Below are 26,691 nucleotides of genomic sequence, written 5' to 3'. Positions count from 1 at the left end.
TGCCTTGCAGTTGACCGAGGACCTTGAGGTTTTGCATGAACTGTGGTCTCGCCGCCACAGAGGTTGAGAAAGTGTGAAAAGTGTTAATATATAGTAAAAACGGAAGAAAATCTCCCGTTTTGCCTTTTTGTTTCGTATTGACGTAATGACTGATCGTCACAATTGTCGCATTTCTCTCAGAAACGTTTATATTTATCGTTTGGAAACTTACGGCGTGCGCTGACGTATTCGATGGCACTACAAGCGACAAAACAGAGCCTTCTAAATTGAAGCAATTGGCAAGAAGGAAGTAGTAAAATTAATGTTTTGGTTTTCGAAAATTCAATTACTAGCCGGAGTTGGTGCCTTGCAGTTGACCGAGGTCCTTGAGGTTTTGCATGAACTGAGGTCTGGTAGCCACATAGCATGAGAAACAGCGAAAAGTGTTAATATATTGTAAAAACGGAAGAAAATCTCCCGTTTCGTCTTTTGTTTCGGAATGACGTAATGACTGATCGTCACAATTGTCGCCCTTCTCTCAGAAACGTTTACATTTATGGTTTGGAAACTTACGCCGTTCGCTGACGTATTCGATGGCACTACAAGCAACAAAACCGAGCCTTCTAAGTTGAAGCAATCGGCAAGAAAGGAGTAGTATAATTAATGTTTTGGTTTTCGAATAATCAGTTATTAGCCGGAGTTAGTGCCTTGCATTTGACCGAGGACCTTGAGGTTTTGTGTGAGCTGAGGTCTCGTCGCCACAGAGCTTGAGAAAGTGTGAAAAGTGTTAATATGTAGTAAAAACGGAAGAAAATCTCCCGTTTCGTCTTTTGTTTCGTAATGACGCAATGACTGATCGTCACAATTGTCGCCCTTCTCTCAGAAACGTTTACATTTATCGTTTGGAAACTTACGCCGTGTGCTGAGGTATTCGATGGCACTACAAGCAACAAAACAGAGCCTTCTAAGTTTAAGCAATCGGCAAGAAAGAAGTAGTAAAATTAATGTTTTGGTTTTCGAAAATTCAATTATTGGCCGGAGTTGGTGCCATGCAGTTGACCGAGGACCTTGAGGTTTTGCATGAAGTGAGGTCTGGTAGCCACATAGCATGAGAAAGAGCGAAAAGTGCTAATATATTGTAAAAACGGAAGGAAACCTCCCGTTTCGTCTTTTGTTTCGTAATGACGTAATGACTGATCGTCACAATTGTCGCCATTCTCTCAGAAACGTTTACATTTATCGTTTGGAAACTTACGGCAGGTGCTGAGGTATTCGATGACACTACAAGCAACAAAACAGAGCCTTCTAAGTTGAAGCAATCGGCCAGAAAGAAGTAGTAAAATTAATGTTTTGGTTTTCGAATAATCAATTATTAGCCGGAGTTAGTGCCTTGCAGTTGACCGATGACCTTGAGGTTTTGCATGAACTGAGGTCTGGTAGCCACATAGCATGAGAAAGAGCGAAAAGTGTTAATATATAGTAAAAACGGAAGAAAATCTCCCGATTCGTATTCTGTTTCGTAATGACGTAATGACTGATCGTCACAATTGTCGCCCTTCTCTCAGAAACGTTTACATTTATCGTTTGGAAACTTATGGCGTGTGCTGAGGTATTCGATGGCACTACAAGCAACAAAACAGAGCCTCCTAAGTTGAAGCAGTCGGCAAGAAAGAAGTAGTAAAAGTAATGTTTTGGTTTTAGAAAATTCAATTCTTAGCCAGATTTCGTTCCTTGCAGTTGACCGAGGACCTTGAGGTTTTGCATGAACTTAGCTCTGGTAGCCACATAGCATGAGAAACAGCGAAAAGTGTTAACATATAGTAAAAACAGAAGAAAATCTCCCGTTTCGTCTTTTCTTTCGTAATGACGTAATGACTGATCGTCACAATTGTCGCCCTTCTCTCCGAAACGTATACATTTATCGATTGGAAACTTATGGCGGATTCTGACGTATTCTATGGCACCACAAGCAACAAAACAGAGCCTTCGAAGTTGAAGCAATCGGCAAGAAAGAAGTAGTAAAATTAATGTTTTGGTTTCCGAAAATTCAATTATTAGCCGGAGTTAGTGCCTTGCAGTTGACCGAGGACCTTGAGGTTTTGCATGAACTGAGGTCTCGCCGCCACAGAGCTTGAGAAAGTGTGAAAAGTTTTAATATGTAGTAAAAACGGAAGAAAATCTCCCGTTTCGTCTTTTGTTTCGTAATGACGTAATGACTGATCGTCACAATTGTCGCCCTTCTCTCAGAAACGTTTACATTTATCGTTTGGAAACGTACGGCGGTTGCTGTGATATTCGATGGCACTACAAGCAACAAAATAGAGCCTTCTAAGTTGAAGCAATCGGCAAGAAAGAAGTAGTAAAATTAATGTTTTGGTTTTCGAATATTCAATTATTAGCCGGAGTTAGTGCCTTGCAGTTGACCGAGGACCTTGAGGTTTTGCATGAACTGTGGTCTCGCCGCCACAGAGGTTGAGAAAGTGTGATAAGGGTTAATATATAGTAAAAACGGAAGAAAATCTCCCGTTTCACCTTTTGTTTCGTAATGACGTAATGACTGATCGTCACAATTGTCGCCCTTCTCTCAGAAACGTTTACGTTTATCGTTTGGAAACTTACGGCGGGTGCTGAGGTATTCGATGGCACTACAAGCAACAAAACAGTGCCTTCTAAGTTGAAGCAATTGGCAAGAAAGGAGTAGTAAAATTAATGTTTTTGTTTTCGAATATTCAATTATTAGCCGGAGTTAGTGTCTTTCAGTTGACCGAGGACCTTGAGGTTTTGTATGAACTTAGGTCTCGCCGCCACAGGGCTTGCAAAGTGTGAAAACTGTTAATATGTAGTAAAAACGGAAGAAAATCTTCCGTTTCGCCTGTTGTTTCGTAATGACGTAATGACTGATCGTCACAATTGTCTTCCTTCTCTCAGAAACGTTTACATTTATCGTTTGGAAACTTACGGCTGGTGCTGAGGTATCCTTGGCACTACAAGCAACAAAACAGAGCCTTCTAAGTTAAAGCAATCGGCAAGAAAGAAGTAGTAAAATTAATGTTTTGGTTTTCGAATAATCAGTTATTATCCGGAGTTAGTGCCTTGCATTTGACCGAGGACCTTGAGGTTTTGTGTGAACTGAGGTCTCACCGCCACAGAGCTTGAGAAAGTGTGAAAAGTGTTAATATGTAGTAAAAACGGAAGAAAATCTCCCGTTTCGTCTTTTGTTTCGTAATGACGCAATGACTGACCGTCACAATTGTCGCCCTTCTCTCAGAAACGTTTACATTTATCGTTTGGAAACCTACGCCGTGTGCTGAGGTATTCGATGGCACTACAAGCAACAAAACAGAGCCTTCTAAGTTGAAGCAATCGGCAAGAAAGAAGTAGTAAAATTAATGTTTTGGTTTTCGAAAATTCAATTATTGGCCGGAGTTAGTGCCTTGCAGTTGACCTGGGGCCTTGAGGTTTTGCATGAACTGAGGTCTGGTAGCCACATAGCATGAGAAAGAGCGAAAAGTGTTAATATATTGTAAAAACGGAAGAAAATCTCCCGTTTCGTCTTTTGTTTCGTAATGACGTGAATGACTGATCGTCACAATTGTCGACCTTCTCTCAGAAACTTTTACATTTATCGTTTGGAAACTTACGCCGTGCGCTGACGTATTCGATGGCACTACAAGCAACAAAGCAGAGCCTTCTAAGTTGAAGCAATCGGCAAGGAAGAATAAGTAAAATTAATGTTTTGGTTTTCGAATATTCAATTATTTGCCGGAGTTAGTGCCTTGCAGTTTTACCGAGGACCTTGTGGTTTTGCATGAATTGAAATCTCGCTGCCACAGAGCTTGAGAAAGTGTGAAAAGTGTTCATATATAGTAAAAACTGAAGAAAATCTCCCGTTTCGTCTTTTGTTTCGTAATGACGTAATGACTGATGGTCACAATTTCGTCCTTCTCTCAGAAACGTTTACATTTATCGTTTGGAAACCTACAGCGGGTGCTGAGGTATTCGATGGCACTACAAGCAACATAACAGAGCCTTCTAAGTTGAAGCAATCGGCCAGAAAGAAGTAGTAAAGTTAATCAGAATGAGATTTTCACTCTGCAGCGGAGTGTGCGCTGATATGAAACTTCCTGGCAGATTAAAACTGTGTGCCCGACCGAGACTCGAACTCGGGACCTTTGCCTTTCGCGGGCAAGTGCTCTACCAACTGAGCTACCGAAGCACGACTCACGCCCGGTACTCACAGCCTTACTTCTGCCAGTACCTCGTCTCCTACCTTCCAAACTTTACAGAAGCTCTCCTGCGAACCTTGCAGAACTAGCACTAATGAAAGAAAGGATATTGCGGAGACATGGTTTAGCCACAGCCTGGGGGTTGTTTCCAGAATGAGTGCTAGTTCTGCAAGGTTCGCAGGGGAGCTTCTGTAAAGTTTGGAAGGTAGGAGACGAGGTACTGGCAGAAGTAAGGCTGTGAGTACTGGGCGTCAGTCGTGCTTCGGTAGCTCAGTTGGTAGAGCACTTGCCCGCGAAAGGCGAAGGTCCCGAGTTCGAGTCTCGGTCGGGCACACAGTTTTAATCTGCCAGGAAGTTTCATATCAGCGCACACTCCGCTGCAGAGTGAAAATCTCATTCTGGAAACATCCCCCAGGCTGTGGCTAAGCCATGTCTCCGCAGTATCCTTTCTTTCAGGAGTGCTAGTTCTGCTAGGTTCGCAGGAGAGCTTCTGTAAAGTTTGGAAGGTAGGAGACGAGGTACTGGCAGAAATAAGGCTGTGAGTACCGGGCGTGAGTCGTGCTTCGGTAGCTCAGTTGGTAGAGCACTTGCCCGCGAAAGGCAAAGGTCCCGAGTTCGAGTCTCGGTCGGGCACACAGTTTTAATCTGCCAGGAAGTTTCATATCAGCGCACACTCCGCTGCAGAGTGAAAATCTCATTCTGGAAACATCCCCCAGGCTGTGACTAAGCCATGTCTCCGCAATATCCTTTCTTTCAGGAGTGCTAGTTCTGCAAGGTTCGCAGGAGAGCTTCTGTAAAGTTTGGAAGGTAGGAGAGGAGGTACTGGCAGAAGTAAGGCTGTGAGTACCGGGCGTGAGTCGTGCTTCGGTAGCTCAGTTGGTAGAGCACTTGCCCGCGAAAGGCAAAGGTCTCGAGTTCGAGTCTCGGTCGGGCACGCAGTTTTAATCTGCCAGGAAGTTTCAGTAAAGTTAATGTTTTGGTTTTCGAATATTCAATTATTAGCCGGAGTTAGTGCCTTGCAGTTGACCGAGGACCTTGAGGTTTTGCATGATCTGACGTCTGGTAGCCACATAGCATGAGAAAGAGCGAAAAGTGTTAATATATTGTAAAAACGGAAGGAAACCTCCCGTTTCGTCTTTTGTTTCGTAATGACGTAATGACTGATCGTCACAATTGTCGCCATTCTCTCAGAAACGTTTACATTTATCGTTTGGAAACTTACGGCAGGTGCTGAGGTATTCGATGACACTACAAGCAACAAAACGGAGCCTTCTAAGTTGAAGCAATCGGCCAGAAAGAAGTAGTAAAATTAATGTTTTGGTTTTCGAATATTCAATTATTAGCCGGAGTTAGTGCCTTGCTGTTGACCGATGACCTTGAGGTTTTGCATGAACTGAGGTTTGGTAGCCACATAGCATGAGAAAGAGCGAAAAGTGTTAATATATAGTAAAAACGGAAGAAAACCTCCCGATTCGTCTTCTGTTTCGTAATGACGTAATGACTGATCGTCACAATTGTCGCCCTTCTCTCAGAAACGTTTACATTTATCGTCTGGAAACTTACGGCGGGTGCTGAGGTATTCGATGGGACTACAAGCAACAAAACAGAGCCTCCTAAGTTGAAGCAATCGGCAAGAAAGAAGTAGTAAAAGTAATGTTTTGGTTTTCGAAAATTCAATTCGGAGCCAGAGTTGGTTCCTTGCAGTTGACCGAGGACCTTGAAGTTTTGCATGAACTGAGCTCTGGTAGCCACATAGCATGAGAAAGAGCGAAAAGTGTTAATATATAGTAAAAGCGGAAGAAAATCTCCCGATTCGTCTTCTTTTTCGTAATGACGTAATGACTGATCGTCACAATTGTCGCCCTACTCTCAGAAACGTTTACATTTATCATTTGGAAGCTTCCGCCGTGTGCCGAACAATTCCATGTCACTACAAGCAACAAAACAGAGCCTTCTAAGTTGAAGCAATCGGCAAGAAAGAAGTAGCAAAATTAATGTTTTGATTTTCGAATATTCAATTATTAGCCGGAGTTAGTGCCTTGCAGTTGACCGAGGACCTTGAGGATTTGCATGAACTGAGGTCTCGCCTGTGGTGTCACCGCCAGACACCACACTTGCTAGGTGGTAGTTTAAATCGGCCGCGGTCCATGTAGTACATGTCGGACCCGCGTGTCGCCACTGTGATCGCATACCTAGCGCCACCACCAAGGCAGGTCTCGTGATACGAGAGTGGACTCGACCCCAGTTGTACGAGAACCAAGCTACCGCCCAGTTGTACGCGAACCTAGCTATCGCCCAGTTGTACGAAGCCTTTCTCTCTCATTAGCCGAGAGACAGAATAGCCATCAGCTAAGTTAATGGCTACTCACTAGCAAGGAGCCATTTGTATCAGTGCCTATAGGTTACAAGTATTCAAGAGAGATGTATTCCAAGGCCTAAATAAAAGATAAGTAAAAAGCATCTACCTACTTTTCTTCTTATTCATTTATAAGTTCTCATGTTCCAGACTTCACGCCCGTCGGCGTGTGTGTGTACGCGTGCCTGTCTTTCTTTTGGCTACTACCGTGTGGCGTAACAGTCTTGTTACGTCACTAGAGATTGGCGACGAGTAAAAACTTATTTCTGATTGCTTACATTTCATTGTGTCATGGCTTCGCCACATTCTCCAGATGTACTGTCCGAATTTTATCGCTTGCAGAATCAGCAGACGCAGGCGTTACTGGATGCCCTTGGACAGCTCGTCCAGGGTCAACGTGCGCTGCACACCGATGCGGCCGCCGCCGCTTCTTCGCTACCGCTGCCACTGAACGCTGTTGCACCTCCCTTTCGACCATACGTGGCAGCCGATGAGACCTGGCAAGAGTGGTCTCGTCAGTTCGCCTTTCACATGGCTGCCTACAGAATTCAAGGTAATGAGCGGCAGCCGTTTTTGCTTTCTTGTGTCGGTGTGTCCACATACCGTGTGATAGTGAAATTGTTTCCCCGACGCGACGTAGCAACTTTGTCATACGAGGAAATTTTGTCTGCATTAGATGCCTATTTCAAAGAAACAGTTAATGTGGTTGCAAAACGGTATACGTTTTTTCGTACAAAACGTACGGCCGGTCAAACTAATAGGGAGTGGGTAGCAACATTGCAAGGACTTACTAGGGACTGTGCCTTTGAATGTGACTGTGGTCTTTCTTATTCCGATACAATGGTGCGTGATGCAATTGCACAGAACGTTTCTGATGTTCGCATACGGGAGCAAATTTTGAAACTAGTTAATCCCTCCCTTCAACAAGTGATAGACATATTGGATAGACAGGACACACTGGACTGTGCTCAGGAATCTTTTGAAACTTCGCCAGCCGTGTGTAACATTAACCGGCCCGCTGGACGCGCGGCGCGGCCCGGTAACCGGGCCTCGCGCACGGACACACAGCGACCGCCGCGTGCTAAGCCAGGTGTGCCGCGCCAGCCCACAAATGCAGTGAAATCATGCCCGCGGTGTGCTACTAGACATTCGCGTGAACATTGCCCGTCACGCCAAGCTATTTGCTTTTTCTGCAATAAGAAAGGACATGTTCAAAGTGTTTGCCAGAAAAAGCTCAGATCAGACAATCACAATCGTTCCAGGCCCTTTGCTTCGCGCCGGAATCGAACCAAGGACACTCAGGCTCGTGGACCTTCGCCTATGGACATTCATGTCGTTAATTCCGCTTCGTCCAGTGACACTTTCTCTAACAGTAACAGTGATCGTCCCACAAAAACTGTGCGTCGACGTCGCCGGAAATCACGTCAATTAGCAAGTGATTCTGTACCAGTGTCTGTTCCAATTGCACAAAACAGTCGCTCTTGTCGTCAGCAGGACAATAAACTTTTTGTGGACTTAGACTTTGAAGGCAAAGTGATACCATTCCAGCTCGATACCGGAGCTGCAGTTTCATTGCTCAATCACGACACATACAAACAACTGGGCGCACCTCCGTTGCGTGCCGCAAATGTTAAGTTAACTACGTATTCCGGACAGAAAATTCCTGTGTTAGGACAGTGCAGCCTTCTTGCCACATACAAGGGACAAACAAAACTTGTGTCATTTTACGTTCTTCGTTCTTCTTCTGCAGTGAACTTGTTTGGTCTAGATTTGTTTAAGTTGTTTAACATGTCTATTGTAAATCAGGTCCTATCAGTGAATCCGACTGTGCCTACAGACAGTGTTTCTCGGCTGTGTGACGAATTTGCAGACATTTTTGCGCCGGGCTTAGGTTGCGCTAAAAACTATGAAGCACATTTAGAACTGAAGGTAAACGCGCAACCGAAATTTTTCAGGGCGCGCAATGTTCCCCACGCATTGCGTGATGAGGTCGCAAGAACGTTACACGATCTCGAATCACAGGGTGTAATTGAACGTGTGCAAGCTTCTCTCTGGGCCTCACCCTTAGTAATTTTGCCAAAACCTTCCGGATAATTGAGACTTTGCGTGGACTTCAAGGCCACAGTGAATCCACAGCTAGTGACTGCTACTTTTCCTTTGCCCCGCCCGGAAGATCTTTTTGCTAAACTGTGCCCGGGAAAATATTTTTCAAAGTTGGACCTAGCCGATGCGTACTTGCAAATACCGGTGGACGCCGAATCCCAGCGCGTATTGGTGGTTAACACGCATCTTGGATTGTACCGCTTCAAAAGACTGCCATTCGGGTGTGCATCCGCCCCTGCCTTGTTTCAGCAATATTTACAAACTATTTGTGCGTCGGTCCCTACTGCAGCAAACTATCTGGACGATATAGTGATCTCCGGACAGACAGAAGAAGATCATCTTGCGAATTTACGAACATTATTTCAGGTCTTGCGGCACAATGGTCTTCGCTTGAGGAAGGACAAATGTGTGTTTTTTGCTCGTGCCTTACCATACCTGGGACATGTCATTAATGCCCAAGGCATACATCCGAGTCCAGAGCACCTCCGTGCCATACAAGAATTGCCTTCCCCTCAAAATGTGAAACAGCTACAGAGTGTGTTGGGTAAAATTAACTATTATCATAAATATGTGCGCAATGCCTCTTCCATTTCAGCTCCGCTTCATCGCTTACGCCGTAAAGGTGTTCCGTTCGTCTGGACGACGGAATGTGAACGCGCCTTTCGCCAGTTGAAATCGGCGTTGCTTTCTAATACTTGCCTTACGCCTTTCGATCCCCAGAAACCCCTTTTGTTGATGGTAGATGCATCGGATTTCGGGATCGGTGCTGTGCTTGCGCACAAAGTTGGCTCCCATGATCGCCCTATTGCCTTTGCGTCCAAATTGCTCTCGTCTGCGCAAAGAAATTATTCACAGATAGAGAAAGAAGCTTTAGCTCTCGTGTTTGGTGTTACTAAGTTCCATGATTTCTTGTATGGTCGTCACTTTACCATCATCACAGACCACAAACCTTTGACATCGCTTTTTCATCCGACCAAGCCTGTACCTCCACGTACAGCGCAGAAATTCATTCGCTGGTCTATTTTCCTCTCGCAGTACCGCTACGATATCTTGTATCGGTCCACTGCTAAGCACGGAAACGCCGATGCGTTGTCCCGTTTGCCTGTTGCTGAGGATAAAGCATTCGATTCTTCCGAACTTGCTTGCATGTTCATTGATTCGGAAACCGATGAAGTGGTCGAATCGTTTCCGATTGATTTTCGTCGTGTCGCTACAGCCACAGCTGCTGACCCTGTCCTTGCTACTGTTTTACGTTTTGTTGCTACGCAATGGCCGTTGTCAAAGTCTCGGATCGAGGATCCGTTGGTTCGCAGATTTTTTGCTCACAAGGACAGACTTTTTGTTCGACGTGGTGTTTTGTTGTTGCGTTCTGATAATGATCAGTCCAGAGTCGTGGTCCCACGTTCGTTACAGTCCTCTGTTTTACGGCTTCTTCACCGAGGACATTGGGGTATAGTGCGAACGAAACAACTTGCTCGTCAGCACTGTACTTGGTTCGGAATCGATGCTGCGATTACGAATATGTGTTCTTCGTGCCCGGCGTGTGCCGAACACCATTCCGCACCGCCGCGGAAAGTCTTTGCGTGGCCAAAAGCCACTTCCCCTTGGCAACGCTTGCACATTGATTTTGCTGGTCCATTCTGGAATGCTCGATGGTTGGTTCTGGTCGACGCCTTCAGTAATTTTCCTTTTGTTGTCCGGATGTCGTCCACGACGTCCTCCGCCACCATCCAAGCGTTGTCTGCTATCTTTTGCATTGAAGGTCTTCCGCAGACTATTGTTTCCGACAATGGCCCACAATTCATGTCCGCAGAATTTCAGTCATTCTGCCAGGCCAATGGTATTCAACATCTGACATCCGCGCCGTTTTCGCCTCAGTCCAACGGTGCCGCTGAACGATTGGTCCGGACTTTCAAGTCACAGATGTTGAAATTGAAAGAGTCGCATTCTCGGGAGGACGCTTTGTTGCTCTTTTTGTCTTCGTATCGCTCTCAGCCCCGAGATGGTCGCTCGCCGGCTGAGTTGCTCCACGGTCGTCCTCATCGCACCTTGATGTCTTTGCTGCATCCGCCGCATCAGGTTCCTGCGCAGCGGCAGACTCCTGCTTTTGCTCCAGGCGACGTTGTGTTTTATCGCAACTATCGAGGTTCACGGCGTTGGCTCGCAGGGCGCATTCTTAGCTGCCTCGGCCGCGCGATGTATTTGGTTTTGGGGGCCTCTGGTGAGGTGCGTCGGCATCTCAATCAGCTGCGCCTCTGTCGTCGCTCGGGTTCTGCCGCTCCCCGTCTGCTTTCAGCGACGGGGCCGTCCGGTCAGCGCCCTGGGGACCCATCTACTGGCTCGCCTCATCCCCAGGTGTTACCGACGATGCCTTCCATTTTGCCCCATGGCGACGCGCCGCCGCCGCCGCAGCAGCAGCAGCAGCAGCAGCAGCCGCCGGCGCCGACCGCATTCGACGCTTCGTTGCAGCCGCCAGGCGCCTCCCAGGGTCACGCGCCGCCGATCGCTTCCCGTGACCAGCTGTCCTCCGCCATGGAACTCCCGCCCGCTCCGGACCACATGACGTCATCGCGCGTCGGCTACCCCGACGCAATGGAGGTCGACCCTTCCGTACCTCATGTCTTCTCACGGGCGCATACACCGCATGTTGACGTGCACCCTGGACTAGTTTTGCAGGCGTTTCCTAGCTCCCCTCGGACCGGATGGCCGGGTGCGGGTGGCACAGCCTCGCCTGTTGTTAGGCTCTCCACCTCATCGCATACGTCAACATGTGGTCTTCCCCACGGCGGGCGGAAGCCTTATTACACGACCGTTCGCCGATTTGCGGGGGAGGAATGTGGTGTCACCGCCAGACACCACACTTGCTAGGTGGTAGTTTAAATCGGCCGCGGTCCATGTAGTACATGTCGGACCCGCGTGTCGCCACTGTGATCGCATACCTAGCGCCACCACCAAGGCAGGTCTCGTGATACGAGAGTGGACTCGACCCCAGTTGTACGAGAACCAAGCTACCGCCCAGTTGTACGCGAACCTAGCTATCGCCCAGTTGTACGAAGCCTTTCTCTCTCATTAGCCGAGAGACAGAATAGCCATCAGCTAAGTTAATGGCTACTCACTAGCAAGGAGCCATTTGTATCAGTGCCTATAGCTTACAAGTATTCAAGAGAGATGTATTCCAAGGCCTAAATAAAAGATAAGTAAAAAGCATCTACCTACTTTTCTTCTTATTCATTTATAAGTTCTCATGTTCCAGACTTCACGCCCGTCGGCGTGTGTGTGTACGCGTGCCTGTCTTTCTTTTGGCTACTACCGTGTGGCGTAACAGTCTTGTTACGTCACTACATCGCCGACTCAGAGCATTAGAAAGTGTGAAAAGTGTTCATATATAGTAAAAATGGAAGAAAATCTCCCGTTTCGTATTTTGTTTCGTAATGATGTAACGACTGATCGCCACAATTGTCGCCCTTCTCTCAGAAACGTTTACATTTATCGTTTGGAAACTTACGGCAGGTGCTGAGGTATTCGATGGCACTACAAGCAACAAATCAGAGCCTTCTAAGTTGAAGCAATCGGCATGAAAGGAGTAATAAAATTAATGTTTTGTTTCTGAATATTCAATTATTAGCCGGAGTTAGTGCCTTGCAGTTGACCGAGGACCTTGAGGTTTTGCATGAACTGAGGTCTGGTAGCCACATAGCATGAGAAAGAGCGAAAAGTGTTAATATATTGTAAAAATTTAAAAAATCACCCGTTACGTCTTTTGTTTCGTAATTACGTAACGACTGATGGTCACAATTGTCGCCCTTCTCCCAGAAACGTTTACATTTATCGTTTGGAAACTTACGCCGTGTGCTGAGGTATTCGATGGCACTACAAGCAACAAAACAGAGCCTTCAAATGTGAAGCAATCGGCAAGAAAGAAGTAGCAAAAGTATTGTTTTGGTTTTCGAAAATTAAATTATTAGCCAGAGTTGGTGCCTTGCAGTTGACCGAGGACCTTGAGGTTTTGCATGTACTGAGGTCTGGTAGCCACATAGCATGAGAAAGAGCGAAAAGTGTTAATATATTGTAAAAACGGAAGGAAACCTCCCGTTTCGTCTTTTGTTTCGTAATGACGTAATGACTTATCGTCACAATTGTCGCCCTTCTCTCAGAAACGTTTACACTTATCGTTTGGAAACTTGCGCCGTGTGCTGAACTACTCTATGTCACTACAAGCAACAAAACACAGCCTTCTAGGTTAAAGCAATCGGCAAGAAAGGAGTAGCAAAATTAATGTTTTGGTTTTAGAATATTCAATTATTAGCCGGAGTTAGTGCCTTGCAGTTGACCGAGGACCTTGAGGTTCTGCATGAACTGAGATCTCGCCGCCACAGAGCTTTAGAAAGTGTGAAAAGTGTTCATATATAGTAAAAAAGGAAGAAAATATCCCGTTTCGTCTTTTGTTTCGTAATGACGTAATGACTGATCGTCACAATTGTCGCCCTTCTCGCAGAAACGTTTACATTTATCGTTTGTAAACTCATGCCGTGTGCTGAGGTATTCGGTGGCACTACAAGCAACAAAACAGAGCCTTCTAAGTTGAAGCAATCGGCAAAAAAGAAGTAGTAAAACTAATGTTTTGGTTTTCGAAAATTCAATTAATAGCCGGAGTTTGTGCCTTGCAGTTGGCCGAGGACCTTGAGGTTTTGCATGAACTAAGGTCTCGCTGTAACAGAGCTTGAGAAAGTGTGAAAAGTGTTAATATGTAGTAAAAACGGAAGAAAATCTCCCGTTTCGTCTTTTGTTTCGTAATGACGTAATGACTGATCGTCAGAATTGACGCCCTTCGCTCAGAAACGTTTACGTTTATCGTTTGGAAACTTACCGCAGTTGCTGTGATATTCGATGGCACTACAAGCAACAAAACAGAGCCTTCTAAGTTGATGCAATCGGAAAGAAAGGAGTAGTAAAAGTAATGTTTTGGTTTTCGAAAATTCAATTATTAGCCAGAGTTGGTGCCTTGCAGTTGACCCAGGACCTTGAGGTTTTGCATGTACTGAGGTCTGGTAGCCACATAGCATGAGAAAGAGCGAAAAGTGTTAATATATTGTAAAACCGGAAGGAAACCTCCCGTTTCGTCTTTTGTTTCGTAATGACGTAATGACTTATCGTCACAATTGTCGCCCTTCTCTCAGAAACGTTTACACTTATCGTTTGGAAACTTGCGCCGTGTGCTGAACTACTCTATGTCACTACAAGCAACAAAACACAGCCTTCTAGGTTGAAGCAATCGGCAAGAAAGGAGTAGCAAAATTAATGTTTTGGTTTTCGAATATTCAATTATTAGCCGGAGTTAGTGCCTTGCAGTTGACCGAGGACCTTGAGGTTCTGCATGAACTGAGATCTCGCCGCCACAGAGCTTTAGAAAGTGTGAAAAGTGTTCATATATAGTAAAAAAGGAAGAAAATATCCCGTTTCGTCTTTTGTTTCGTAATGACGTAATGACTAATCGCCACAATTGTCACCCTTCTCTCAGAAACGTTTACATTTATCGTTTGGAAACTTAGGCCGTGTGTTGACGTATTCGATGGAACTACAAGCAACAAAACAGAGCCTTCTAAGTTGAAGCAATCGGCAAGAAAGAAGTAGTAAAATTAATGTTTTCGTTTTGAAAATTCAATTATTAGCCGGAGTTAGTGCCTTGAGCAGACCGAGGACCTTGAGGTTTTGCATGAACTGAGGTCTCGCCGCCACAAAGCTTGAGAAAGAGAGAAAAGTGTTAATATGTAGTAAAAACGGAAGAAAATCTCCCGTTTCGTCTTTTGTTTCGTAATGACGTAATGACTGATCGTCACAATTGTCGCCCTTCTCGCGGAAACGTTTACATTTATCGTTTGTAAACTCATGCCGTGTGCTGAGGTATTCGGTGGCACTAAGGGAAACAAAACAGAGCCTTCTAAGTTGAAGCAATCGGCAAAAAAGAAGTAGTAAAACTAATGTTTTGGTTTTCGAAAATTCAATTAATAGCCGGAGTTTGTGCCTTGCAGTTGGCCGAGGACCTTGAGGTTTTGCATGAACTAAGGTCTCGCTGTAACAGAGCTTGAGAAAGTGTGAAAAGTGTTAATATGTAGTAAAAACGGAAGAAAATCTCCCGTTTCGTCTTTTGTTTCGTAATGACGTAATGACTGATCGTCAGAATTGACGCCCTTCGCTCAGAAACGTTTACGTTTATCGTTTGGAAACTTACCGCAGGTGCTGTGATATTCGATGGCACTACAAGCAACAAAACAGAGCCTTCTAAGTTGAAGCAATCGGAAAGAAAGAAGTAGTAAAAGTAATGTTTTGGTTTTCGAAAATTCAATTATTAGCCAGAGTTGGTGCCTTGCAGTTGACCCAGGACCTTGATGTTTTGCATGAGCTGAGGTCTGGTAGCCACATAGCATGAGAAAGAGCGAAAAGTGAAAATATATAGTAAAAACTGAAGAAAATCTCCCGTTTCGTCTTTTGTTTCGTAATGACGTAATGACTGATGGTCACAATTGTTGCCCTTCTCTCAGAAACGTTTACATTTATCGTTTGGACACTTACGCCGTGTGCTGAGGTATTCGACGGAACTACAAGCAACAAAACAGAGCCTTCTAAGTTGAAGCAATCGGCAAGAAAGAAGTAATTAAATTAATGTTTTCTTTTTGAATATTCAATTATTAGCCGGAGTTAGTGGCTTGCAGTTGACCGATGACCTTGAGGTTTTGCATGAACTGAGGTCTCTCCGTTACAGAGCTTGAGAAAGTGTGAGAAGTGTTAATAAGTAGTAAAAACGGAAGAAAATCTCCCGTTCCGTCTTTTGTTTCGTAATGACCTAATGACTGATCGTCACAGTTGTCGCCCTTCTCTCAGAAACGTTTACATTTATCGTTTGGAATCTTACGCCGTGTGCTGAGGTATTCGATGGCACTACAAGCAACAAAGCAGAGCCTTCTAAGTTGAAGCATTCGGCAAGAAAGAAGTAGTAAAATTAATGTTTTGTTTTCGAATATTCAATTATTAGCCGGAGTTGGTGCCTTACAGTTGACCGAGGACATTGAGGTTTTGTATGAACTGAGGTCTGGTAGCCACATAGCATGAGAAAGAGCGAAAAGTGTTAATATATAGTAAAACGGAAGAAAATCTCCCGTTTCGTCATTTGTTTCGTAGTGACGTAATGACTGATAGTCACAATTGTCGCCCTTCTCTCAGAAACGTTTGCATTTATCGTTTGGGAATTTACCGAGGGTGCTGTGATATTCGATGGCACTACAAGCAACAAAAAAGAGCCTTCTAAGTTGAAGCAATCGGCATGAAAGAAGTAGTAAAAGTAATGTTTTGGTTTTCGAAAATTCAATTATTAGCCAGAGTTGGTGACTTGCAGTTGACCGAGGAGCTTGAGGTTTTGCATGAACTGAGGTCTAGTACCCACATAGCATGAGAAAGAGCGAAAAGTGTTAATATATAGTAAAAACGGAAGAAAACCTCCCGTTTCGTCTCTTCTTTCGTAATGGCGTAATGGCTGATCGTCACAATTGTCGCCCTTCTCTCAGAAACGTTTACAGTTATCGTTTGGAAACTTACGGCGGGTGCTGAGGTATTCGATGGCACTACAAGCAACAAAACAGAGCTTTCTAAGTTGAAGCAAAAGGCATAGAGAAGTAATAAAATTAATGTTTTGTTTTTGAATATACAATTATTAGCCAGAGTTAGTGCCTTGCAGTTGACCCAGGACATTGAGGTTTTGCATGAACTGAGGTCTCGCCGCCACAGAGCTTGAGAAAGTGTGAGAAGTGTTAATATGTAGTAAAAACGGAAGAAAATCACCCGTTTCGTCTTTTGTTTCGTAATGACGTAATGACTGATCGTCACATTTGCCGCCCTTCTCTCAGAAACGTTTTTATTTATCGTTTGGAAACTTACGCCGTGTGCTGAGGTATTCGATTGCACTACAAGCAACAAAACAGAGCATTCTAAGTTGAAGCAATCGGCAAGAAAGAAGTAGTAAAATTAATGTTTTGTTTTCGAATATTCAATTATTAGCCAGAGTTAGTGCCTTGCAGTTGACCGAGGACCATGAGGTTTTGCATGAACTGAGGTCTCGCCGCCACAGAGCTTGAGAAAGTGTGAGAAGTGTTAATATGTAGTAAAAACGGAAGATAATGTCCCGTTTCGTCTTTTGTTTCGTAATGACGTAATGACTGATCGTCACATTTGCCGCCCTTCTCTCAGAAACGTTTTTATTTATCGTTTGGAAACTTACGCCGTGTGCTGAGGTATTCGATGGCACTACAAGCAACAAAACAGAGCCTTCTAAGTTGAAGCAATCGGCAAGAAAGAAGCAGTAAAATTAATGTTTTGGTTTTCGAAAATTCAATTATTGGCCGGAGTTAGTGCCTTGCAGTTGACCGAGGACTTTGAGGTTTTGCATGAACTGAGGTCTGGTAGCCACATAGCATGAGAAAGAGCGAAAAGTGTTAATATATTGTAAAAACGGAAGAAAATCTCCCGTTTCGTCTTTTGTTTCGTAATGACGTGAATGACTGATCGTCACAATTGTCGACCTTCTCTCAGAAACTTTTACATTTATCGTTTGGAAACTTACGCCATGCGCTGACGTATTCGATGGCACTACAAGCAACAAAGCAGAGCCTTCTAAGTTGAAGCAATCGGCAAGGAAGAATAAGTAAAATTAATGTTTTGGTTTTCGAATATTCAATTATTAGCCGGAGTTAGTGCCTTGCAGTTTTACCGAGGACCTTGTGGTTTTGCATGAATTGAAATCTCGCTGCCACAGAGCTTGAGAAAGTGTGAAAAGTGTTCATATATAGTAAAAACTGAAGAAAATCTCCCGTTTCGTCTTTTGTTTCGTAATGACGTAATGACTGATGGTCACAATTTCGTCCTTCTCTCAGAAACGTTTACATTTATCGTTTGGAAACCTACAGCGGGTGCTGAGGTATTCGATGGCACTACAAGCAACATAACAGAGCCTTCTAAGTTGAAGCAATCGGCCAGAAAGAAGTAGTAAAGTTAATCAGAATGAGATTTTCACTCTGCAGCGGAGTGTGCGCTGATATGAAACTTCCTGGCAGATTAAAACTGTGTGCCCGACCGAGACTCGAACTCGGGACCTTTGCCTTTCGCGGGCAAGTGCTCTACCAACTGAGCTACCGAAGCACGACTCACGCCCGGTACTCACAGCCTTACTTCTGCCAGTACCTCGTCTCCTACCTTCCAAACTTTACAGAAGCTCTCCTGCGAACCTTGCAGAACTAGCACTAATGAAAGAAAGGATATTGCGGAGACATGGCTTAGCCACAGCCTGGGGGTTGTTTCCAGAATGAGTGCTAGTTCTGCAAGGTTCGCAGGGGAGCTTCTGTAAAGTTTGGAAGGTAGGAGACGAGGTACTGGCAGAAGTAAGGCTGTGAGTACTGGGCGTCAGTCGTGCTTCGGTAGCTCAGTTGGTAGAGCACTTGCCCGCGAAAGGCGAAGGTCCCGAGTTCGAGTCTCGGTCGGGCACACAGTTTTAATCTGCCAGGAAGTTTCATATCGGCGCACACTCCGCTGCAGAGTGAAAATCTCATTCTGGAAACATCCCCCAGGCTGTGGCTAAGCCATGTCTCCGCAGTATCCTTTCTTTCAGGAGTGCTAGTTCTGCTAGGTTCGCAGGAGAGCTTCTGTAAAGTTTGGAAGGTAGGAGACGAGGTACTGGCAGAAATAAGGCTGTGAGTACCGGGCGTGAGTCGTGCTTCGGTAGCTCAGTTGGTAGAGCACTTGCCCGCGAAAGGAAAAGGTCCCGAGTTCGAGTCTCGGTCGGGCACACAGTTTTAATCTGCCAGGAAGTTTCATATCAGCGCACACTCCGCTGCAGAGTGAAAATCTCATTCTGGAAACATCCCCCAGGCTGTGACTAAGCCATGTCTCCGCAATATCCTTTCTTTCAGGAGTGCTAGTTCTGCAAGGTTCGCAGGAGAGCTTCTGTAAAGTTTGGAAGGTAGGAGAGGAGGTACTGGCAGAAGTAAGGCTGTGAGTACCGGGCGTGAGTCGTGCTTCGGTAGCTCAGTTGGTAGAGCACTTGCCCGCGAAAGGCAAAGGTCTCGAGTTCGAGTCTCGGTCGGGCACGCAGTTTTAATCTGCCAGGAAGTTTCAGTAAAGTTAATGTTTTGGTTTTCGAATATTCAATTATTAGCCGGAGTTAGTGCCTTGCAGTTGACCGAGGACCTTGAGGTTTTGCATGATCTGACGTCTGGTAGCAACATAGCATGAGAAAGAGCGAAAAGTGTTAATATATTGTAAAAACGGAAGGAAACCTCCCGTTTCGTCTTTTGTTTCGTAATGACGTAATGACTGATCGTCACAATTGTCGCCATTCTCTCAGAAACGTTTACATTTATCGTTTGGAAACTTACGGCAGGTGCTGAGGTATTCGATGACACTACAAGCAACAAAACGGAGCCTTCTAAGTTGAAGCAATCGGCCAGAAAGAAGTAGTAAAATTAATGTTTTGGTTTTCGAATATTCAATTATTAGCCGGAGTTAGTGCCTTGCAGTTGACCGATGACCTTGAGGTTTTGCATGAACTGAGGTTTGGTAGCCACATAGCATGAGAAAGAGCGAAAAGTGTTAATATATAGTAAAAACGGAAGAAAATCTCCCGATTCGTCTTCTGTTTCGTAATGACGTAATGACTGATCGTCACAATTGTCGCCCTTCTCTCAGAAACGTTTACATTTATCGTCTGGAAACTTACGGCGGGTGCTGAGGTATTCGATGGGACTACAAGCAACAAAACAGAGCCTCCTAAGTTGAAGCAATCGGCAAGAAAGAAGTAGTAAAGGTAATGTTTTGGTTTTCAAAAATTCAATTCGGAGCCAGAGTTGGTTCCTTGCAGTTGACCGAGGACCTTGAAGTTTTGCATGAACTGAGCTCTGGTAGCCACATAGCATGAGGAAGAGCGAAAAGTGTTAATATATAGTAAAAGCGGAAGAAAATCTCCCGATTCGTCTTCTGTTTCGTAATGACGTAATGACTGATCGTCACAATTGTCGCCCTACTCTCAGAAACGTTTACATTTATCATTTGGAAGCTTCCGCCGTGTGCCGAACTATTCCATGTCACTACAAGCAACAAAACAGAGCCTTCTAAGTTGAAGCAATCGGCAAGAAAGAAGTAGCAAAATTAATGTTTTGATTTTCGAATATTCAATTATTAGCCGGAGTTAGTGCCTTGCAGTTGACCGAGGACCTTGAGGATTTGCATGAACTGAGGTCTCGCCGACTCAGAGCATTAGAAAGTGTGAAAAGTGTTCATATATAGTAAAAATGGAAGAAAATCTCCCGTTTCGTATTTTGTTTCGTAATGATGTAACGACTGATCGCCACAATTGTCGCCCTTCTCTCAGAAACGTTTACATTTATCGTTTGGAAACTTACGGCAGGTGCTGAGGTATTCGATGGCACTACAAGCAACAAATCAGAGCCTTCTAAGTTGAAGCAATCGGCATGAAAGGAGTAATAAAATTAATGTTTTGTTTCTGAATATTCAATTATTAGCCGTAGTTAGTGCCTTGCAGTTGACCGAGGACGTTGAGGTTTTGCATGAACTGAGGTCTGGTAGCCACATAGCATGAGAAAGAGCGAAAAGTGTTAATATATTGTAAAAATTTAAGAAAATCACCCGTTACGTCTTTTGTTTCGTAATTACGTAACGACTGATGGTCACAATTGTCGCCCTTCTCCCAGAAACGTTTACATTTATCGTTTGGAAACTTACGCCGTGTGCTGAGGTATTCGATGGCACTACAAGCAACAAAACAGAGCCTTCAAATGTGAAGCAATCGGCAAGAAAGAAGTAGCAAAAGTATTGTTTTGGTTTTCGAAAATTAAATTATTAGCCAGAGTTGGTGCCTTGCAGTTGACCGAGGACCTTGAGGTTTTGCATGTACTGAGGTCTGGTAGCCACATAGCATGAGAAAGAGCGAAAAGCGTTAATATATTGTAAAAACGGAAGGAAACCTCCCGTTTCGTCTTTTGTTTCGTAATGACGTAATGACTTATCGTCACAATTGTCGCCCTTCTCTCAGAAACGTTTACACTTATCGTTTGGAAACTTGCGCCGTGTGCTGAACTACTCTATGTTACTACAAGCAACAAAACACAGCCTTCTAGGTTGAAGCAATCGGCAAGAAAGGAGTAGCAAAATTAATGTTTTGGTTTTCGAATATTCAATTATTAGCCGGAGTTAGTGCCTTGCAGTTGACCGAGGACCTTGAGGTTCTGCATGAACTGAGATCTCGCCGCCACAGAGCTTTAGAAAGTGTGAAAAGTGTTCATATATAGTAAAAAAGGAAGAAAATATCCCGTTTCGTCTTTTGTTTCGTAATGACGTAATGACTGATCGTCACAATTGTCGCCCTTCTCGCAGAAACGTTTACATTTATCGTTTGTAAACTCGTGGCGTGTGCTGAGGTATTCGGTGGCACTACAAGCAACAAAACAGAGCCTTCTAAGTTGAAGCAATCGGCAAAAAAGAAGTAGTAAAACTAATGTTTTGGTTTTCGAAAATTCAATTAATAGCCGGAGTTTGTGCCTTGCAGTTGGCCGAGGACCTTGAGGTTTTGCATGAACTAAGGTCTCGCTGTAACAGAGCTTGAGAAAGTGTGAAAAGTGTTAATATGTAGTAAAAACGGAAGAAAATCTCCCGTTTCGTCTTTTGTTTCGTAATGACGTAATGACTGATCGTCAGAATTGACGCCCTTCGCTCAGAAACGTTTACGTTTATCGTTGGGAAACTTACCGCAGTTGCTGTGATATTCGATGGCACTGCAAGCAACAAAACAGAGCCTTCTAAGTTGAAGCAATCGGATAGAAAGGAGTAGTAAAAGTAATGTTTTGGTTTTCGAAAATTGAATTATTAGCCAGAGTTGGTGCCTTGCAGTTGACCCAGGACCTTGAGGTTTTGCATGTACTGAGGTCTGGTAGCCACATAGCATGAGAAAGAGCGAAAAGTGTTAATATATTGTAAAAACGGAAGGAAACCTCCCGTTTCGTCTTTTGTTTCGTAATGACGTAATGACTTATCGTCAGAATTGTCGCCCTTCTCTCAGAAACGTTTACACTTATCGTTTGGAAACTTGCGCCGTGTGCTGAACTACTCTATGTCACTACAAGCAACAAAACACAGCCTTCTAGGTTGAAGCAATCGGCAAGAAAGGTGTAGCAAAATTAATGTTTTGGTTTTCGAATATTCAATTATTAGCCGGAGTTAGTGGCTTGCAGTTGACCGAGGACCTTGAGGTTCTGCATGAACTGAGATCTCGCCGCCACAGAGCTTTAGAAAGTGTGAAAAGTGTTCATATATAGTAAAAAAGGAAGAAAATATCCCGTTTCGTCTTTTGTTTCGTAATGACGTAATGACTAATCGCCACAATTGTCACCCTTCTCTCAGAAACGTTTACATTTATCGTTTGTAAACTCATGCCGTGTGCTGAGGTATTCGGTGGCACTAAGGGAAACAAAACAGAGCCTTCTAAGTTGAAGCAATCGGCAAAAAAGAAGTAGTAAAACTAATGTTTTGGTTTTCGAAAATTCAATTACTAGCCGGAGTTTGTGCCTTGCAGTTGGCCGAGGACCTTGAGGTTTTGCATGAACTAAGGTCTCGCTGTAACAGAGCTTGAGAAATTGTGAAAAGTGTTAATATGTAGTAAAAACGGAAGAAAATCTCCCGTTTCGTCTTTTGTTTCGTAATGACGTAATGACTGATCGTCAGAATTGACGCCCTTCGCTCAGAAACGTTTACGTTTATCGTTTGGACACTTACGCCGTGTGCTGAGGTATTCGACGGAACTACAAGCAACAAAACAGAGCCTTCTAAGTTGAAGCAATCGGCAAGAAAGAAGTAATTAAATTAATGTTTTGTTTTTGAATATACAATTATTAGCCAGAGTTAGTGCCTTGCAGTTGACCCAGGACATTGAGGTTTTGCATGAACTGAGGTCTCGCCGCCACAGAGCTTGAGAAAGTGTAAGAAGTGTTAATATGTAGTAAAAACGGAAGAAAATCACCCGTTTCGTCTTTTGTTTCGTAATGACGTAATGACTGATCGTCACATTTGCCACCCTTCTCTCAGAAACGTTTTTATTTATCGATTGGAAACTTACGCCGTGTGCTGAGGTATTCGATTGCACTACAAGCAACAAAACAGAGCATTCTAAGTTGAAGCAATCGGCAAGAAAGAAGTAGTAAAATTAATGTTTTGTTTTCGAATATTCAATTATTAGCCAGAGTTAGTGCCTTGCAGTTGACCGAGGACCATGAGGTTTTGCATGAACTGAGGTCTCGCCGCCACAGAGCTTGAGAAAGTGTGAGAAGTGTTAATATGTAGTAAAAACGGAAGATAATGTCCCGTTTCGTCTTTTGTTTCGTAATGACGTAATGACTGATCGTCACATTTGCCGCCCTTCTCTCAGAAACGTTTTTATTTATCGTTTGGAAACTTACGCCGTGTGCTGAGGTATTCGATGGCACTACAAGCAACAAAAAAGAGCTTTCTAAGTTGAAGCAATCGGCAAGAATGAAGTAGTAAAATAAATGATTTGTTTTCGAATATTCAATTATTAGCCTTAGTTGGTGCTTTGCAGTTGACCGAGGACCTTGAGGTTCTGCATGAACTGAGGTCTGGTAGCCACATAGCATGAGAAAGAGCGAAAAGTGTTAATATGTAGTAAATACGGAAGAAAATCTCCCGTTTCGTCTTTTGTTCCGTAATGACGTAATGACTGATCGTCACAATTGTCGCCCTTCTCTCAGAAACGTTTACATTCATCGTTTGGAAACTTACCGTGGGTGCTGTGATATTCGATGGCACTTCAAGCAACAAAACAGAGCCCTCTAAGTTGAAGCAATCGGAAAGAAACAAATATTAAAAGTAATGTTTTGGTTATCGAAAATTCAATTATTAGCCAGAGTTGGTGCCTTGCAGTTGACCGAGGACCTTGAGGTTTTGCATGAACTGAGGTCTCGTAGCCACATAGCATGAGAAAAAGCGAAAGGTGATAATATATAGTAAAAACTGAAAGAAATCTCCCGTTTCGTCTTTTGTTTCGTAATGACGTAGTGACTGATGGTCACAATTGTCGCCCTTCTCTCAGAAACGTTTACATTTATCGTTTGGGAACTTGCGCCGTGTGCTGAACTATTTGATGACACTACAAGCAACAAAACAGAGCCTTCTATGTTGAAGCAATCGGCAAGAAAGAAGTAGTAAAATTAATGTTTTGGTTTTCGAAAATTCAATTATTAGCAGGAGTTAGTGCCTTGCAGTTGACCGAGGACCTTGAAGTTTATCATGAACTGAGGTCTCACAGCCACAGAACTTGTGAAAAAGTGAAATGTATTAATATGTAGTAAAAACGGAAGAATATCTCCCGATTCGTCTTTTGTTTCGTAATAACGTAATGACTGATCGTCACAATTGTCGCCCTTCTCTCAGAAACGTTTACATTTATCGTTTGGACACTTACGGCGTGTGCTGAGGTATTCGATGGCACTACAAGCCATAAAAAAAACCATCTAAGTTGAAGCAATCGGCAAGAAAGATGTAGAAAAATTAATGTTTAGGTTTTCGAAAATTCAATTATTAGCCAGAGTTAGTGCCTTGCAGTTGACCGAGGACCTTGAGGTTTGGCATGAACTGAGGTCTCACAGCCACAGAACTTGAGAAAAAGTGAAATGTATTAATATATAGTAAAAACGGAAGAAAATTCCCCGTTTCGTATTTTGTTTCGTAATGACGTAATGACTCATCGTCACAATTGTCGACCTTCTCTGAGAAACGTTTACATTTATCGTTTGGAAACTTACGCCGTGTGATGACGTATTCGATGGCACTACAAGCAACAAAACAGAGCCTTCTAAGTTGAAGCAATCGGCAAGGAAAAGGTTGTAAAATTAATGTTTTAGTTTTCGAAAATTCAATTATTAGCCGGAGTTAGTGCCTTGCAGCTGACCGAGGACCTTGAGGTTTTGTATGAGCTGAGGTCTGGTAGCCTCATAGCATGGGAAAGAGCGAAAAGTTTTAATATATAGTAAAAACGGAAGAAAATCTCCCGTTTCATCTTTTGTTTCATAATGACATAATGACTGATCGTCAAAATTGTCGCCCTTCTCTCAGAAACGTTTACATTTATCGTTTGGAAACTAACCGCGGGTGCTGTGATATTCGATGGCACTACAAGCAGCAAAACAGAGCCTTCTAAGTTGAAGCAATCGGCAAGAAAGGAGTAGTAAAAGAGATGTTTTGTTTTTCGAGAATTCAATTATTAGCCAGAGTTGGTGCCATGCAGTTGACCGAGGACCTTGAGGTTTTGCATGAACTGATGTCTGGTAGCCACATAGCATCGGAAAGAGCGAAAAGTTTTAATATATAGTAAAAACGGAAGAAAATCTCCCGTTTCGTCTTTTGTTTCATAATGACGTAATGACTGATCGTCACAATTGTCGCCCTTCTCTCAATAACGCTTACATTTATCGTTTGGAAATTTACCGCTGGTGCTGTGATATTCGATGTCACTAAAAAACAGAGCCTTCTAAGTTGAAGCAATCGGCAAGAAAGAAGTAGTAAAAGTAATGTGTTGGTTTTGAAAATTCAAATATTAGCCAGAGTTGGTGCCTTGCAGTTGACCGAGGACCTTGAGGTTTTCCATGAACTGAGGTCTGGTAGCCACATAGCATGAGAAAGTGCGAAAAGTGTTAATATATAGTAAAAACGGAAGAAAATCTCCCGTTTCGTCTTTTGTTTCGTAATGACGTAATGACTGATCGTCACAATTGCCGCCCTTCTCTCAGAAACGTTTACATTTATCGTTTGGAAAATTACTTCCGTTGCTGTGATATTCGATGGCACTACAAGCAACAAAACAGAGCCTTCTAAGTTGAAGCAATCGGCAAGGAAGAAGTTTTAAAAGTAATGTTTTGGTTTTCGAAAATTCAATTATTAGTCAGAGTTGGTGCCTTGCAGTTGACCGAGGATCTTGAGGTTTTGCATGAACTGAGATCTGGTAGCCACATAGCATGGGAAAGAGGGAAAAGTGTTAATGTATAGTAAAAACGGAAGAAAATCTCCCGTTTCGTCTTTTGTTTCGTAATGACGTAATGACTGATCGTCACAATTGCCGCCCTTCTCTAAGAAACGTATACATTTATCGTTTGTAAACTTAACGCGGGTGCTGTGATATTCGATGGCACTACAAGCAACAAAACAGAGCCTTCTAAGTTGAAGCAATCGGCAAGAAAGAAGTAGTAAACATAATGTTTTGGTTTTAGAAAATTCAATTATTAGCCAGAGTTGGAGCCTTGCAGTTGACCGAGGACCTTGAGGTTTTCCATGAACTGAGGTCTGGTAGCCACATAGCATGAGAAAGTGCGAAAAGTGTTAATATATAGTAAAAACGGAAGAAAATCTCCCGTTTCGTCTTTTGTTTCGTAATGACGTAATGACTGATCGTCACAATTGTCGCCCTTCTCTCAGAAACGTTTACATTTATCGTTTGGAAACTTGCCGCGGGTGCTGTGATATTCGATGGCACTACAAGCAACAAAACAGAGCCTTCTAAGTTGAAGCAATCGGCATGAAAGAAGTAGTAAAAAGTAATGTTTTGGTTTTCGAAAATTCAATTATTAGCCACAGTTGGTGCCTTGCAGTTGACCGAGGACCTTGAGGTTTTGCATGAACTGAGGTCTGGTAGCCACATAGCATGAGAAAGAGCGAAAAGTGTTAATATATAGTAAAAACGGAAGAAAATCTCCCGTTTCGTCTTTTATTTCGTAATGACGTAAAGACTGATCGTCACAATTGCCGAAAACTTCTCTCAGAAACGTTTACATTTATCTTTTGGAAACTTACCGCGGGTGCTGTGATATTCGATGGCACTACAAGCAACAAAACAGAGCCTTCCAAGTTGAAGCAATCGGCAAGAAAGAAGTAGTAAAAAGTAATGTTTTGGTTTTCGAAAATTCAATT

At 43.6% G+C, this 26,691-nt stretch overlaps 3 non-coding genes across 3 annotated transcripts; 1 reads left to right on the top strand and 2 right to left on the bottom strand.

The window, feature by feature from the left end:
* Positions 1 to 4,121: 4,121 nt before the first annotated feature.
* Trnas-cga lies at positions 4,122 to 4,196 on the bottom strand. The gene has a single exon. It is a non-coding gene; the product is annotated as a tRNA-Ser (tRNA).
* A 568-nt stretch (positions 4,197 to 4,764) lies between these two features.
* Positions 4,765 to 4,839, top strand: Trnas-cga. The gene has a single exon. It is a non-coding gene; the product is annotated as a tRNA-Ser (tRNA).
* Positions 4,840 to 17,776: 12,937 nt separating this feature from the next.
* On the bottom strand, positions 17,777 to 17,851 carry Trnas-cga. Its single transcript has one exon. It is a non-coding gene; the product is annotated as a tRNA-Ser (tRNA).
* Between the last annotated feature and the right edge of the window lie 8,840 nt (positions 17,852 to 26,691).

Source organism: Schistocerca piceifrons, chromosome 9 (assembly GCF_021461385.2).
Source record: "Schistocerca piceifrons isolate TAMUIC-IGC-003096 chromosome 9, iqSchPice1.1, whole genome shotgun sequence".
NCBI classification, from domain to species: Eukaryota; Metazoa; Arthropoda; class Insecta; order Orthoptera; family Acrididae; genus Schistocerca; species Schistocerca piceifrons.
Note: the sequence above shows the minus strand (reverse complement) of the source record. Positions and strands in the feature narration are given on the sequence as shown.